Genomic DNA, 17049 nt, shown 5'->3' with positions numbered 1-17049 from the left:
TGCTCCCGTAGGTGGCCATGACAGTGTTGATGGCAGGGGCGGGTGGAGCGATGAGCACTGACTAATGGTCAGCGACCACCCACAGATACCACCAGCAGCATTGGCAGTAGATGGCAGGAATCAGGGACCGCCCACAGACGCGGTGTCTGGGGAGGGCTGGTGAGCGGTGACTGTCTGCAGGCACTGCTGGCAGCATCAGCAATGCTTTTCATAGGGGGTGCACATGCACCCACATGCACCCCCTACTCATCGCCAATGAACTTAAGTGATTGAGGTCAAACTGTTTTATGGAACTTCTACCCCACATCCATTCCTGGTTTAAGTTAATTCAGAGTCCCCCAGCATCCCAGGATGCTTTTCATCCCTGGGCTCAGCTGTGCTGTCTGCTCCATAAAGCAGGGCTGGCCCTACCCCTCTTCTCTTGAGCCAGAACAGGGGTGGGGGCATAGCTAGATACCGACCGGCATGGCCAGCCCTGGCAGACCCTGACTGGGGTCCCCCAGAGGGAGAGGGGAACCCCCTTCCCTGTCATCTATGGGGGCCATGCTGGGCTGGCATCTGGCCAAGAGCCAGGGTCTGGCTATGCTCCTTTCCCCATCACCCTAACAGCCTGGCAAGGGCTGCTTCTCCTGCCCTGACTCCAAGCATACCCTGGCTAAAAACAGGAAGGGAAGGATTGCTCAGATATTGACATCCCAGCTCTCTGATCATTTCCCCAGCTCTTCCCAGGGTGTGCAGCCCCTTATCTGCGTGCAGAGTTTCAGCAGGCTGCCGCTGCAGGCTGGGGCAGGCAGCAGCAGTGAGAGGACCCCTGGCATGGAACTCTGCTCCCTGAGGAGCTGTCACATGGCAGGGACCAGCAGACTTGCTCGCTGCTCTGTGCTGCTTCCCTGCCCTGTGATCCAACAAGACAGGGATCAGAAATCCACGTGGGGGTCTCCTCACCTGCACAGAGGGCAGCAGCCCTTCGCCTCCCCCAGACAAGCCACCCACAGTTCCATCCTGCTCCCCACTGGGGCCCTGCAGCCCCCAGCCCCAAGCCTCACCCACCTGAGTAGGGCTATGCAAAGCTTCCCTTGCAGCCCATTTGAAACAGATTCAAAGGAGATTTGGCAGAGATGAATCTCTGAAATAGATTTGGCTGAAACAAAACAGGACAGTGATCCAAAATACCGAAACGAATCACTGTACTCCAAAACGACTGAAACCAAATTGAAGCACAGCCATTTTGCATAGCCCTATGCTTTTGTCTGCTTATTGCTTCCTAGCTAATATTATGTAAGATAACAAAGGCAGTTTGCGTATCTCTTGTATTTGCTTGTAGGAATGATATTGGAGTGGAAACAAGATCAAGGAAAAAGTTAAAGGAATTAAATGAGTTTAATTTTTTTTTATTGATGATACTACTGTTTTATTTCACTAAACCCCAGGTTTAACAAAATGGCCATGTACATTTTTGGGAACAATACAATACCAATGTGTTTTAGATTTCCCTAGTTTGCAAACAATATTTTGCAGTAAGCTAAATTTTAGTATAGCTTTCATTTATTTTCACTTTTTATCTTTCACTTAATTTTCATTTGAAAAATAGTCTCATTAAAGTATAACCACTTGGAGGGACATGACAAAGGCCTAGAGACCTGCTAAGGTTTATCACACACTGAACTTTGTTTTCAAACTATGAGATTGTTCAAGAGAAATGAGTTTGTAGGCTTTGGGCATCTATACATGTACTTGGAGATCAAGGAGGCGGGTGTTTTAATTAGAGCAGCTCTTAGACGACCACTCTAATTAAAATGTCTCACCATCACATGTATTAAGCCCCTGTGCAATTAAAAGTGCTTAAACAAAAATAGGGCTTGAACGAAAGTAGTTTTAATTATTTGGGGGCTTTTTTCATTATTGTTTTGTATGGGTTCAGAAATAAAATATTCTAATTAGGTGAATTTGCAGCCACAGTCTGCAGATAATACATAGGCAAAGTGAACACTTTGTGTGTCACCTGCTGCCAGGTATTTTCATCCAAACTACAAGGGAATATTTATAAAAAATCATTTTTAGAAATCAGGATCAATTTGTAAATCATGTGCAATGCAAAATATAGTATATTTATATAAGTTGCTCACAATAACATATTTGACTCAGAAAACAACAGGCCTTGCATTACAACCTCAGTCCTGTAGATCAGCAAGCCATACTTAGCCTTAAAAAACAACTCTAATATTATCATACCACAGGCTTTTAAGAGGGGTGCCATTATTGTCATGGACAAAACAGCATATTTAAAGGAAGCTGAGAGAACTTTCCAACACAGAGTTTTACAAACTCCTAACTGAGGACCTCATGGCACAATACTAGAAGGAACTAAATAAACTCTTAAAGACAACTTCCAAAAACACAGGAGAGGATTAATGCTTTCTACCGCTCAGGAGCCCAGGCCAAGCAACATTTACTTATTACCCAAGATCCACAAATCTAGCAACTCAGGACACACCATTGTCTCTGGCATTGGCATCATTACATCTATTTGAAAGTTACCACAGATTACATAAAAAAAACTATGTTTCACCAACCAGCTTCCAGCTACCACCGTATTAGCTACCATGGATGTCACAATTCTGTACACCAATATCCCTGTGAGGATAGATTACAAGCCATAAAGAAGTTTATTCCTGATGAGGACACCACCTCTGTTTTTATCATGCTCTCCCATTTTGTCCCTACACACCACTGTTTCAGATTTGGAGACTCCCTATACCTAACAATGAATGGCACTCTCATGGCCACATATATGGCCCCCAATATGCTAATATATTTATAACAAACCTTGAAGTCTGCTTCCTCCGCAGCTGCCCTCTCATCCCCCTGATATATATAAGGTACATTGATGACATCTTCATCATATGAAGATGAAGACACATGGGAAGGAGTCTCTACAGAAATTCCACCAGGACTTTAACGACTTCGGCCTCTCAATCAAAGTGTCTCTGCAATACTCTATCCAGCAAATTCAGTTCTTGAACACCATAGTTCAAGTTTGCTATGGCCATATCACCATCACATTGCATTGGAAATCAACCAACTGCTACAACTACTTCCATGTCAGCAGCTCTCATCTTAAGCACACCACTAGATCTGTCATCTACAGCCAAGCTTTGTTTTACAAGTGTATCTGCTCTGATCTCCCTGACGAGGATGCATACCTTAAGGATCTGGAGGATGGATTTCTATACTTACAATAGAATCATAAAACCAAAGTCACTTAAATCAACAGAGCCAGATCAGCCCTTGCACTGATCTCCTACAATACAACCCCAAGACAAGGACAATAGAACCCCTTTGGTTGTCACCCACAGCCCCCAGCTTGAACACCTTAGGCACATAAATGACCTCCAACTTCTCCTGAAAAATAAATTTCTGAGAACTCATCTCAAGCTAGCCATCAAGAAAAGCCTGTCCTCACTTACAGACACTCCCCCCCCCCCCCCAAACACACATACACACTCCCAAACTCAAAAAGCATCTCTCCTGCAACAGGCTACTTAACTCTTATTCTCATCAAGACACCAGACCTTGATCCAGACCCAGATGTCAGCTGTGCCTGTTCATCAACATAGACTACATCATCACCAAATAACACAATTATAACATCTAAGGTTCATTCACCTGCTCTCTATCAATGTTACATACATCATGACACACTTACAGTGCCCCTCTGCTATCTATACTGGACAGACAGGGTGATCTGTATGTGAAAGAAGGAATGAACATTGATTTGATACCAATTGCAGAAAGACACGCAAGCCTGTGCTAGAACAGTTTAACCTTCCTGCACATTCCATCGCTGATCTCAGAGTAGCTGTTCTTGGGCAAAAAAACTTTAAAAACAAACTTGAATGGAAAATTGTACTACAAGAAATCATCCACAGACTGCATTGTACTAAGTATGCTCTAACCCAGAGGTTCTCACACTGTGGTCCACAGACCACCACTGGTCCACGAGCTCCATTCAGGTGGTCCACAGAAAGGTTGCAGAACAATTGAGAATATCTGTGCTTGTAAGGTAGGACTACTGATTTTAAAATATGAGTTGTGCGCTTTGATTTGTAGAACAAAAAAAAGTTTAAGTGGTCTGTCGAGACCCTCAGCAATTTTCAAGTTGTCCGTAAAAAAAAATGTTTGAGAACCACTGCTCTAACCTGTGACTATAGATTTTTATCCCATTCCTTGGATAAGCTTTTATAATCTTCTGTCCCTCTATTAACTGCTTTGTTTTTTTCTCTTCTACCCACCTCGCCTCTCCCAGAAGTGCCCCTTTTTTCCCCTCTCCCTCCCCTCCCCTTTGTATTCAAATCATTGTAGAAAGTCTGCTTTCTTCAGCCCTTTCTTAGCATCTGATGAAGCAAGCTGCTGCTTACAAAAGCTTATGCATTTCAATTAGTTTATAAGGCACAAATCTACCCTGCCTTCTGCCAAATTAGACTCATGTCAGTTATATATTGCACCACTTCCACTTTAAGCATTCCTATGATGTCATTCTACTTCTTGTCATTCCTACTATCAGTGGTTAGTAGATACATACAAACCTTTTAATTTTCTGGCACTTTCCATAATAAAGTTATAAATAAGTGGTTTAATATTCCTGTAGGGTACTGATAACCATAAGGTTATACAGTTGGCTCAAGTACCATGGTAATGAGAACAATATAAAGACTTCAATAGTATGAGACATTCAGATTATAGGCAGCGTTGTTCCTTTAAGTGTCTCAAACTGAAATAGAAGGATCTTGGGCACAAAAGCTATAGTTCTGTCCATTAGCTTATAAACAAAGAAGGGCACAGATGGTTTCTGTAACAAAGGCCAGTCAGCCCAGCAATGGTGCTATAAAGGTTCTGGGTCTTGTTAGCCATGGACCGAATTTGCTGATTGACACTATGTTTGGTGGAAAGGCAGTTTGTGTTCTCACGTATAATTCTGCCATGAAGTAAACCAAATAAGGTTTAATTTATGCCAATTTAGTTTTAAAACCCCCCTATGTTTCAGTAAAAATTGTATTCAGAGACAGCTGTTTTTCATTAAAAGAAAAGGGAAAGACTCTCTCCATCTCAGCTGATTAATCTCTGTTATTATGCAGACAAAAATATCAATTTCCAAGTAATGACTAGAATTTTAAGGGATGTTTTCTTTAAATATTGATTTTTTTTTTAATAATTCAGTGTGTTTCCTACAAGACTGAATGACTGAATTTTTTAGAATTCACTGGGGTTTTCATCGAATGGCAATATATTATTTATTTAAAACATTGTGATGAAACAAGGGCTGCTTTAGGGATTAAAATCAATGGTAACCTGGCACTTTAAGTTTATAATTTATTTAAATAGACCATTTGTTTTTATTTCTGTACTCTAGTGGATTTAACATGGTCCCATCCTTTATACTCCATTGGGCTAGCTAGAATTCCTATCAGATTTTTTACCTTTCTTGTGTAAATTTGTTACATGTGTTTAAATAACATCTTAGCTGTGACTGTAAAGTTTAACTCTTCTCAGTGCTTGCTAAGGAAGCTTGTATAAAGATCAGATTATCATATTTGGAGAACAATGGCTTGTAAATTGTCTCCATTAGCATGTAATCACATATTATACCTTAACATTTCAGTCTGGGCTCCCACTTCAGAACTGCTACTGCATGCACAAAAGCAGCAGGCATTCTTTCCTAAGGAATGATGTCATTGGTGTTATCCAGTCATCAGAGATGAACAAGACCAGTTAGGTCAGTGAGAGCTAGCAATCCCTGGGGAAAAAAATTACATGAAATTGAACCGTTTTCTAATGTCTACTGAATAACACATTTCTTCCCACTGGAAACAAAGGCAAAAGTTCAGTAGGTTCTTTTATGTAGAACTGTAGCTTTATGTTATTCATTCCCCTGTCTTTTTATACAAAGTTTCTGGTAAATAATTCTTAATTTGGTCACCTGTGGGTCAGAGTGAATTAATCAGTGGTAGAACAAAGTATTATCTATCTTACGAAAAGGCTGGTTCCCTTTTCTAGGGTTATAGTCCAGTATAATTTTGCCTCCTTTGTGCTTCACTCCATTGTGCTTCACTTCTTATTAAGACATAATTTCAGGCTAAGCCATAAATGCCAAGTATTATTAGGAAACTTTTTAAAATACTTAATGTAGCCCATTAATGTATCTTCCCACTTAAGTTTTCTGCTAGCAGTTATTACCATTAAAGCAATGCATTCTTACTACAACTCCTACTGGTAAGAAGTCATGGATTTTGATAAAGGGTGAAATTTACCCCAGGGAGACAACATAATCTTATGAACTATTTAAGCCCTCAAAAGAGGTCTTAAGTGGAACTAATACAGTGAATAGCCCTTGTGTGCACCTAGAAGCAAATTTTGTCATGAAAAAAATGCATATGGAATATTCTAATAAAGCTGCTGGCTCAAGACTGGACATTCAGTTCAACATCCAGTTAACAGGGATTTCAAAACCTCCATGGTACAAGAAAGAGATTACCATGAGCTGTCAGAGGGGAATCATCTCAGGAGGGAGCTGGAAGATGATTTATAACTATGAACAGCAAGCTGGAGACAGCAGCATTTGGAGGATTTGAAAACTGAGAAGATTTTTTTTTTTTTTTTGCTAGGAGGGAAATAAATAGGCAGTAGGGCTTGGGACTGCAACCATCTGCCAATGCAAACTGATGTGGAGGGTTTCCAAAAAGGTAACCTGATAAGCCCTGTTCTGGGTTGCTCTTAAATTCTGAGTTAAGAGCTGTTGTTTAGCTTTTATTTTTTGCTTGAAATAATCATACATACAACAAGTGCAACTGTAAAAGAATCCTGTGGTCAGACTCTGTGAACACTTATTGAACCCCACTGAGGGCTAGAGCTGATAGATCCTAATGCTGGAGCATCCAGGGTGCTTGTATCCAATCAAGGAGGACCACAGAATGAGGCACAGTTACTTAATTACCAGGTACTTAAAATTGAAAGTAAAAAAACCACTGAGTTGGTGAGACTTGGAATTATTATATCCATCATCAGACAAGAAATGTTGCTTGGTTGGGAAAGGACTGGCGTTCAGAAATCATTTACAGTCTCTTGCTACTTGATCCTTATCCAGGATGTGACTTGTTAACGGCTTTGATCCTTTTCCAGATGTAGTAGAGCAAATCACAGATGCTATGAATGATAGTATCATGTCATAATGATAAGAAAGTTGCGTGTAAAGCATTTAAATACCAGGTGAGCAGAAAGATGAATGTTGGAATGGCAAAGAGCAGGTTGATAAGATAAAGCAAAGTAATCCTTCATTATTACATCTCCTTTTGACTTTCTTAACGGTTGCTTTTTTTTCTTTTATAACCCTACTCTTCTATTCCTAATTCTAGACTGATTGACCTCTACCCTGCAGTGAATACAAGTTTATATAACTAGTAGTAGGGGAATTTAGGTGGTAGGATGTAAATTACAGCTTGATACCACTAGTCTTTGGTTTCTGTTTCCTTAATACTAGGGTTGTGCTGAGTGTGAATGCAAATAAATTAAATGCACTGGATTTGTGATAAGTGAATTCATATGTAAATCAAGCTGAAAAGATAACATACAAACTTGAGGGAAGAGCTCAGACAGTGAAAGGAACTAGAAGTCCTAGGATATAGATTTGGTGCAGTTCTATCTCAAGGAATATTCCTCTTAAGATCAATGAGAGTTTTGTCTAAATCAGAACTTCAGAATTGTATGTAGAACAAGTAAGGTACTACAGAATGAGGAAAACAAAGATTCATTATTTGAATGGTCTTGGGAGAGAATGTAGGTGAATTTGGGAGACAGTAGCACAAAAATATGAAAGCTGTAGATAATGCACAAAAAAGCAAGAGAAAAAAAGAGACAGCACATGAAGAAGCAGGAGAAAAACCTTAACAGAAAAGGAAAATGAGAGAGAAATAAAGGAGGAGACGTAGAAAACCAAAAAGAAGGAACAGTAACAAGAGAAACCGGACTTTGTAAAAAGTGCAGAGAACAAATAGTGAGAGAAAAGATTTGTTTCTGCTCACTTCCTCTGCCTTTAAACAGATCTCCAGGTTGTTTTATTTCTGCTGTCATTCATTTCACTAAAAAGCTGCACAAAAATGTGGTGTCACTGGAATGGGAGAAGTCTACCTTTCTGAGCACTTTTCCAGACATGGACATGTTGCCAGTACCATCATGGAAAATCATGTCTTGTGTCTTCTACATATGCTTCTCTCATAACAGACTCTGGTTTTTTTGTTAGGTTTTTTTTTTTAAGTGAGAGTGAAGGATTGGACTAACTTCCAGTCACAGATGAAAGAGTTCTACCTTTTAGTAGTAGAGAGCATGTTGGTTGGTTTGTTGGTTTCTTGTTTGTTTTTTTTAATACATAAAATTCCTGTCACTGAGACATGCCACACATATTCTGATACCTGCCCTTCAGGCACTTATACACTATCAAACAGGGGACTGGAAATGGCACACATCTGAAAATCCAGAAATGGAAACTGCCTTCCAGATGTTCTTCAGCAGTATATGAGGAAGGTAATATAAATTGGTAATGTAAATTGAACCCTGTGAGCTTCTAGTTTGGAGCTTTTTATAAATAGAAACTTTCTGTATTCTATAACTTCGTATGTGTTGAGAGTCAGTATGATACTATGAAGCCTCCCATGTTTTCGTTATACTTTCCAGTGCAACACCACTTATTTTTTTATATACCTTTATGCCCCCAAATTTATTCCTTTATCAAGACCATCCTTGTCTGCTGTCTAGAATTTTAACAAGTACATAAAATAGACGATAACGTACATCATAAGTTAAATGAACACAGTAAATGGCTGAGATGTCATAGGAACCCAGGTTATTAAAGGGTTACAGTGCATTTGGAAACCTTTCTGTCTGTCCAGGCTGGTGCTCTCAGGCCAAGGTACACTTTGTTAGTCTGGATGCACTCAAAAGGTTTTCACAAATATTGACAAGGAGATTTGCACGAAGCAAAAGCAGGTGATAACAAGAGTGGTTCTCAAAGACATGATACATTTCTACCAAAGCAGTAGAAGGCAGTTGTCAAGATAAATATTAGGGCAAGCAGGAAATAGTCAGAATATACATTAGAAAACATAAAGGAAACGTGGCTGAATATAATTAATATATTTAAAAATCAGTATTTATTGCAAAAAGAACAGAAAAATAGATATTACAATTAAATGCAGTCCATTCAATGTGACAGGAAATATGAGATGCTTTCAGTCTTGTATTGGTTCGGCCTCAAATTAGCAGAAGACTCTAACAACTTTGTATAGCTCTAGAACTTCAGTGATGCATTAGGTACCTAACAGATCACAAAGCTGATACAAGTATTAAGTCAGTAAGCTAAGTAACTTTCTACCCAGTTCTTTAAGTAGAACTGTGTTGGCTCACTGTAAAGCCTTGCTACAAAGTTATGTGTAATTTTTCTTTCTAATTTGTACTATTTCTGCACTGCCAACTATAAATGGAGTTCAAATAAAATCCAGTTTTGCAATCACCAGAAAGGAATTATATTTCATCATGCTTAGTTGTTTCAGAGTCTTCTGAGACATTTGTATTGTTAGGAAAAATAATATTTCTAATGGGCTTCCCTTTGTTCTAAAAATTCTGTGTAAAATCTCTTAGCATTATAAAAAAATCACTGAGTAAAAAAATAAGAATACTTTAAAGAAAATATATAAATATTAGGGATTCAAATAAGTCATTTATATTTTTCAAAAGTACTCAAAATATTCAGAAGTTTGCATTAATTTCAGTAATGCCCAAATATCAGGTAAGTGTCAAGATTCAAAATCACAGTTATTAGTTTAGGATATCAAGGCCAGGGATCACATACAAAGTAGGCTCCAGCATCTTACTCTCTGGCTCAAGCATAGGCAGTATCAAGATCCTTAAATGCCTGAGTGATGTCCTTCTTCCTGCGTAGCATGAATAAATTGGGGTCAAGAATAGCATAGTGTGTCAGGACATAGGCTCATGGGAGACAAAGCATTTTTCTGTAGGTGAAGGAAAATATTCCTAAATGGTAATCTCTTACATTTGAGACTTGAGTCATCAGAAATAGGAGATCTGAAAACTAGGTCATTGATTTAGGTTGAAATTTTCCAAAATGTTTAAAGGCTCCTTTTTTTTCAGTGCCAGAGATGCAGATTGTCAACAAGTAGACTTTATAAACACCCACGCATCTAATTCCTACTGAAATCAATGGGAGTTCAATATCTAATATTAAAAAAGTAAGACAATTTTTTTATTGACATTTTTGTTCCTAAATCATATAAGTATTCACCTGACCACTTGTACAAAAGGACAGACATTAAAAATGCTTCTGAAGAAAATCGTTTGGGGACAGCTTCTTATCTCACCCCAAGAGCTGGGCTAAGTTCTTCTCTGGGGAGTTATTCTTTGCTCTACCTAGTAGTATTTCTTCTCTGTCTGAGCACACCTTTTATTAAGATATGCTTGAAAATTGCATGATTGGGTAATTAAATATGGACTTTAGAATCTAAATGTAGGTTCTGAAAACCTGAACGTTAATGTCCATCAAATACTCCTTCCTGCCAGGAAGAGTAAGGAGAAGGAATTCACCGTATGTGTGTAACTATACCCTAGCAACCAAATATAGGCAACAGGTATGAACATGAGAAGTTTTTGACAAAATGAATGGGAATCATAAATATTTGCTGTGCAAGAGGTTTATGCTGGGTCACATTATTTTTGATGTGGTATATCAGTACTGATACCAAGTCACTGTGATACACCATAGGCACAGACAGAAGTGACAATTTGTGCCAGATCTGGCCCCTACAGCCCTCTACAGCCATGACCAAACAAAAGTGCATGGCTACAAAGCACTTTAAAAGGGCTTAATCCTGTGACAATCTGATCTCTCATTAAATCGGGTTTCAGATGAAGGTGCGCCAAAGCAGAGCGCCTGCGTTATATTCCATCTGTATGCACCAGGAGCAGGGCTCAGCTGACACAGCCCAGCACTGCTCCTCGTGCTGTTTTCAGAATGGGAGGGGGAGAAGAGAGTGGAAGGACTTCATTCTGGGGGCTTCCCAGTAAGTGCTGGAGAGTAGGGTAAGTGCATTAGAGCCCCCCTGAGGTGGTGAGCTCCAATCCACCCACCACCACACTCCAGCACAGTTGGGGAAACCCCAGAACAGACCTCCCACCCCTGCCTCCTCCCTCTCCCTTCCTGAGACAGAACTGGAATTGGGAGGGGGTGGGGGGCAGACCTAGGATAAGAAGCTGCAGAGACTCAGCTTCTCTCCCTGGATCAGCTCTAAATTGGAATTCAGTTACTCACCCTCCTGACCAACAGCTAACATCTGCTGGGTTGGGAGGACTGGTCTAACTCATGGCAATTTCTGTTAAGTGCCATGAGTTAGACCCAGGAGCTACACTTCTACCTCCACTTCATAATAAATGGTTCAACTGGCTTTCCAGGTGCCAGCAGTTGAGTTCTACTGCCTTGGACATTTTCTGATATAAGTATGTGTATGCATGTGAGCATGCAAATCATGTTATGTCATCAATCACATCCACATATGCTGCATAGAAACCTGAATTTATAAGATTAACCCTCATCATTCTATACATTTCCTCATCTTTTATCAACTGAGATCAAATTTTCACTCTCAAGGTAGATTCTAGTATCATGAGACTTGCCCTGAAAACACCACAAACAGAATGAGCGACAGTGCTGTAGGATAAATAATTAAAGCCTAATTCTTCCAAACAAAGAATTTGCCTACAAAAACAATTGCACTTATGGTACGTACAAGACCTTGCCTTTGAACAGGTAGCTGGGTAGTTACATGCCAGATTACAAAATGCTACTACAATAGAGTTAACAACATATTTCCAGTTGCAAAAAAGAGGACATCTGTCGTCGGGGTGGGGCGGGATAATATGATTGGGGGGACAATGATATGCCCATGCCCTGCCCCTGCCCCTCACTCCCAATCTATAGCCCCCCCAGCCCTGCTGCTGCCCCTCACTCCTGACCCAAAGTACCCCGCCACCCAGACTATGCTGGAGCCCCACGCCCATCCCTGCTGATTCCCCTCACTCCTGGCCTGCACCCCCCTGGCCCTTCCTATGCCCCATGCTCCTGACCCACAGTCATCTGCCCCCCTGGTGCCCCTCACTCCCAAGCTACAGTCCCCTCCCCCACCCCAGCCCTGCTGGTGCCTCTCACTCCAAACTCACAGTCCTCTGACCCCTGCAAGCCCTGCTGCCCATGTAGCTCCCTGCTGCACCTGAAGAACCCATTGGAAGGGCAGACACCTCCCCTGCCTCTCCACCCTGCTACAGCCCCAGTGCCCAGGCAGACTTCCCCAGTGCTGGCAAGCACCCACCCCCCTTGCACACCCATCCCTTCACATACCCCTCACACACACACAACAGTCTCCAAGCCCTGGCCCTCCAACCTCAACCCGCCCCACAGACTTACCTGCCCACAGCTGCCAGGGTGCATGCACAAACTCATGTGATGCCCCTGCTTCCAATTACATTCCCCCTGCTTTCCCCACCCCAAGCAGCTCCTTGCTAGAGTAAGCCAGGAAGTGCCAGGAAAAACTTCAATGCTGAGCAGAGCAGAATCCTGGACATTTGATATTTTAAAAAAAGACACAGACAGAGATGTGAGGACACAAAAAAAGGACATGTCTGGGAAAACCCAGATGTATGGTAACCCTAACTACAAATATGGGGAATATTTAATGTAGGTGCACGTTTCCATATCTTTTCCAACTGCAATAATATTTCAACTGCATTATTGTAAAAATATAACTAAATATAAAGCCAATAGAAACTAGTATTTTCAGCTTTCTGATCAGACCCTCTATAAAGTGCTTGTGTAGGGACATGTATTAATATCCTTTCCAGAGTAACAACCTTTATGAGACAGCACTTCAGCCAGTCTAACCTTTCTATCTATATACCTCATTATCGTAAATATCATTGTAAGATATGGAAGTATGTCCATATTGATTAGAAATGTGATACTATGGTAAAACTTCAGAATCAAAATATGAAATCACCCTCAGGAAAGCCATTTTTTCCCTAGTATCTCAGAGTACTAAGATGCTTTGCTGAATTAGTTCAGCCCTTACTGCCTCATTCCTTACTACCCCATACCCATAAGATGGAAATTAGGGTTCTCCAAATAATGAGCTTGTCCTGTTAAAGTCTCCTGCAGATACCTACATTCAGGGCCTGGTAGAATTACGGTAAATCGTCAAAGCATATAGTTATCATAGTGAACCTCCTATTATAGATCTCTGCCCCACATAGTGTTTATGGAGCTCTTTTCATTTTTATGAGCCCTTTGACACACCTATTGAAAATTTCTGGTGAATAGATGTGATTACACTCTAAAGGAATTTAGAAAACATGGACTATTTGGAGAGAGAGACCTTGAGTCACTGAAAAGAACTGATCTGCCTTGTAACTTTATTCAGTATTTCACAATCCTTGCTAAACTATGAGATTAGTGCCAAAGGCAACAAAACAGCAGGAGCCTATTCAGAATGTGCCAGAGTTCATAGAACAATTGCTGCAGGCTTAACTTTGCTGACCTTTAATCTCTCTGGGTCATCAGTGGGTCTGCTGTGGAGCATCGTAGAACGTGAGTTTAGTCAGCTCCCACGTTGCTTTGCAAGGTAGCTTAACAATTGTAAAACTTTTTGTTTCTTCAAGCTGTAACATACATGTTCATTCAGAATCACCATTTTGTATTAGTGTGTAAGTACATCCCATCTTGGGATTCTGGTAGTGAGTACACATATGTACTTTACTGTAGGACCCTTCATATACTTACTAAAGAAGTAATTTGAGCTTGTTAATCATATATAAGTATGATCACTTCAGGTTATTGTACTATTCACTGTCATCAACATATATAATTATTAGCAGCTCCTGGAACTCTCAACACCTGATTTTTCCCACTTTAGCATCTGAAATTAGTTTTAAGCACTCATTAGGCCACTCAACGTTATGCCACTCCAGGGCAGGGTCATCTCTGATCCATGTTACCCAGCTTGTGTTACACTAGTGTGTAACACCCCACCCACCCCCTCTCCCCTGCTGATTCAGATTGGTTATGCTACCTTCCCCCCACCTTAATCAGCACCCCAGATCCCCCATCCCTCCTGGGGGGTGCAGGTAGTGAAGGTCAGCTCAGCCCATAGATGATCAGCAACCTGGTGGTGGCCAGGCAGGAAAATTAACCCTGCCTTGACCTGCTTGCTCCCCTGGGACAAACAGCATGGACAGCCACAAGTAAGCAGGGGGGTGGAGGTGAGCCCCAAGCGGTAGGGGGAGTCCCAGGAGGGGTAGTGGGGAAGCCCAGAGTGAGAGGGTGAGGTATTCTTACTTTTCAGTGCTCCAGGCCCCTGCTGGCCTGAAGTGTGACTGCTCCAACTGAAGCTACCACTGTAACACCAATCAACATCTGTATGGTTCACCGTGTAAGGTGTAAAAAGGCCCTAAGTAATTCAAAAAGGCATAAAGTTTCAAAAGCAACAGCTTATTTCTCAAATGCTATGAATCTAAAGATTCATACCACTGTTCATAGCATCTGACAATTTAACTGCTGCTTACAAAAACATATGCCTCTCTGAATTACGTAATCCATAAAGTGCCACTCTGTCCTACCTTCTGCCTGACTTCAAACTAACACGGTTAACTACCTCTCTCTGCTCATATATAATTAGTTTCTTTACAGTGTATTTTAAAACACTGGTCTAAATCCTCCATTTAGTCACAGTAGTGCAATTGTGAAATAATTCTACTTACTACTAAGTCTCCTCTGAATAATTGTTTCTTTAATTACTGGTTACAGTGAGTAATAATAATAACAGGGAGTACTAGAGTGAAATAAATTGGACCATAGGCCTCAATTCTTTAATGAGCTCAGAAGGAAAATACATGAGCCATGAAAAAAATATTGTAGGATTCTGGTGCTTGCTTGTCACATTGGGGTAAATGTTATGGAGTGATAACTTCTTGATGATGGCTCCAAGTTTATGGTGTAAAAATTAAATTTATATTGGACATTTTTGTGTGACTCCATTATCATATAACCTGAGTATCTTGCTATCTGTTATTGTATTCATCATCCTGATACCCCAGTGAGCTCAGAAAATGCTATTATTTCTATTGTATCGAGTCTGCTCTTGTAGTGCCTAAAATAAACAAAGAGATTCTGAAATTTCTGTTACAGTCTATAGCCAGGCTATGAAATCCTCAATCCCTCATGATCCTTCAGTCCATGTGAAGCTTGCAATTTTCACTGTTCTGCAGCATGAACTAGGAAATGGACTCCAGTATCAATTTTTAAAAGAAGTGACTGGCAAAGGATGGCATGGAGGAGCATTGTCACCTGGTATATGCATATCTAGAATATATGGAACCTTTACAGTGAATGAGCTCACTTTGAAAGAAGGGTGACACTAGGATGAGAAGATATAGCTCTTATTTTTACCCAAGCTGCCCCACCCTTCACTATGCAATTTCCTTTCAAATTCAGTCTTATAAAAAACATTTATTTCTTTTCTTTGTAACCTGGATCTGAGATAGTCCCCTGATCTTTCCTGGAGATCTGTAATAGTGAAAAAGGGAAAGAACTTATCCTTAAAAGAATTTGTATGTATGCTGCTTTTGTCTGGAATATGAGTTTCTTTCATACTAAATTATTGAACATTGTTAAGAGTATAGGATACAATCACAGCCTGAGTGATGTTTTTGTTCATAACAGAAGATGAAAGAGAAATAGGAGAAAAGTACAATATAAACCTTGTGTGAAACTGTCTCCAGATGGTCTGTGTGAATCGATCTATTTGGATGTGTACAGAAATGTTCTGTGCACATTTTACAGCGCTGTAATAAGAGTACTTTTTATAGCACTATAAAGTGACAGTGCTCTTAATCATGACAGAAGTGCAGTGTTTGGTGGGGGGCTGCATTTTCCAGGCTAGGAGGCAGGGTGTGCTCCCACAGCCTCCTGGGGCTTCCCCACTGGTCAGAAATTTGATCAGTGTACAGAAGTTATTTAAAATGCTGTAGGCTGGTAAAGTGCTGTAAAATACAGTGCTTCAAATTTAATAACTCATTTAACAAGGGCTAATTCAAAGCACTGTACCCATTTCTAAAGTGCTGTAAAGCTGTGCACTTCTGTTAAGTCATGGCAATAAAGCAGTTTTAATGGTGAAAAAGCAGCTTCTGTCCACACCCTTATGCTCTCAGCATTTCCCATATAATTCAGTCCCTTAGGGCCAGTGGCGATGCGTAGTGCACCCCCTGAGAGCGCCGGTGCACCCCATAACTGGCCATGCTCACCACTTAGGCAACGGGCAGGGGGGCAGGCTGGGGAGTGGAGCACTGTGGCACTCCCAGAAGCGGCCACAGTCACTTCCAGAAGCAGCCACTGCGATCAGCTGCAGCTCGGCCGTCTTGCGGTTGGCCATGGGGAACCCCCAACCCCGTCAGTGGGATTGGTTGCAGGGGACCTGACATGTCCCCCATGACTAAGTTGGCACCAGTCACTCAGGCTCAGGGCCTCTCTACCCATACAGGTAAAGGTGCAATGGGATCTAATGTGCAATCCACACAGTTGGATCTCCTGCCATGCCACACATGCATGATCGTGAACTTGGGCTCCCCCTGTACTGGCTCTCATGACTGTGAGCTCCACAGCTGATGTGTCTTGGCAGGGCTTGCAGCAGGGGCAGTGTTCCCCACGATGCCCCCACTGTGAGCCCTGCCACCAACCTGAGCTGCAGGGCTTGCAGTGGGGGCAGTGCTGGAAACACTGCCCCTGCTCTGAGTCTCATGAGGTGCAGGGCTTGTTGCAGTAGGAGCAGGGAGAACACTGCCACCAATGTGAGCCTTGTTTCTCGTGCTGCCACCATTGGTTGCGGGGCTTGCAGTGGGGACAGACCAAGAATGCAGCCCCCAAGAATGTTGCTGGGTCACAACTTA

At 41.3% G+C, this 17049-nt stretch overlaps 1 protein-coding gene across 3 annotated transcripts in view; it reads left to right on the top strand.

Annotated features, from left to right (window-relative positions):
* Nucleotides 1-17049, top strand: part of DLC1 (DLC1 Rho GTPase activating protein) — a 426468-nt gene that overhangs the window by 146571 nt on the left and 262848 nt on the right. The gene's annotated exons all lie outside the window — the stretch shown is intronic.

The sequence above is a fragment of the Alligator mississippiensis genome, chromosome 2 (assembly GCF_030867095.1).
Source record: "Alligator mississippiensis isolate rAllMis1 chromosome 2, rAllMis1, whole genome shotgun sequence".
NCBI classification, from domain to species: domain Eukaryota; kingdom Metazoa; phylum Chordata; order Crocodylia; family Alligatoridae; genus Alligator; species Alligator mississippiensis.
This window is presented reverse-complemented; position numbering and strand designations above follow the sequence as displayed.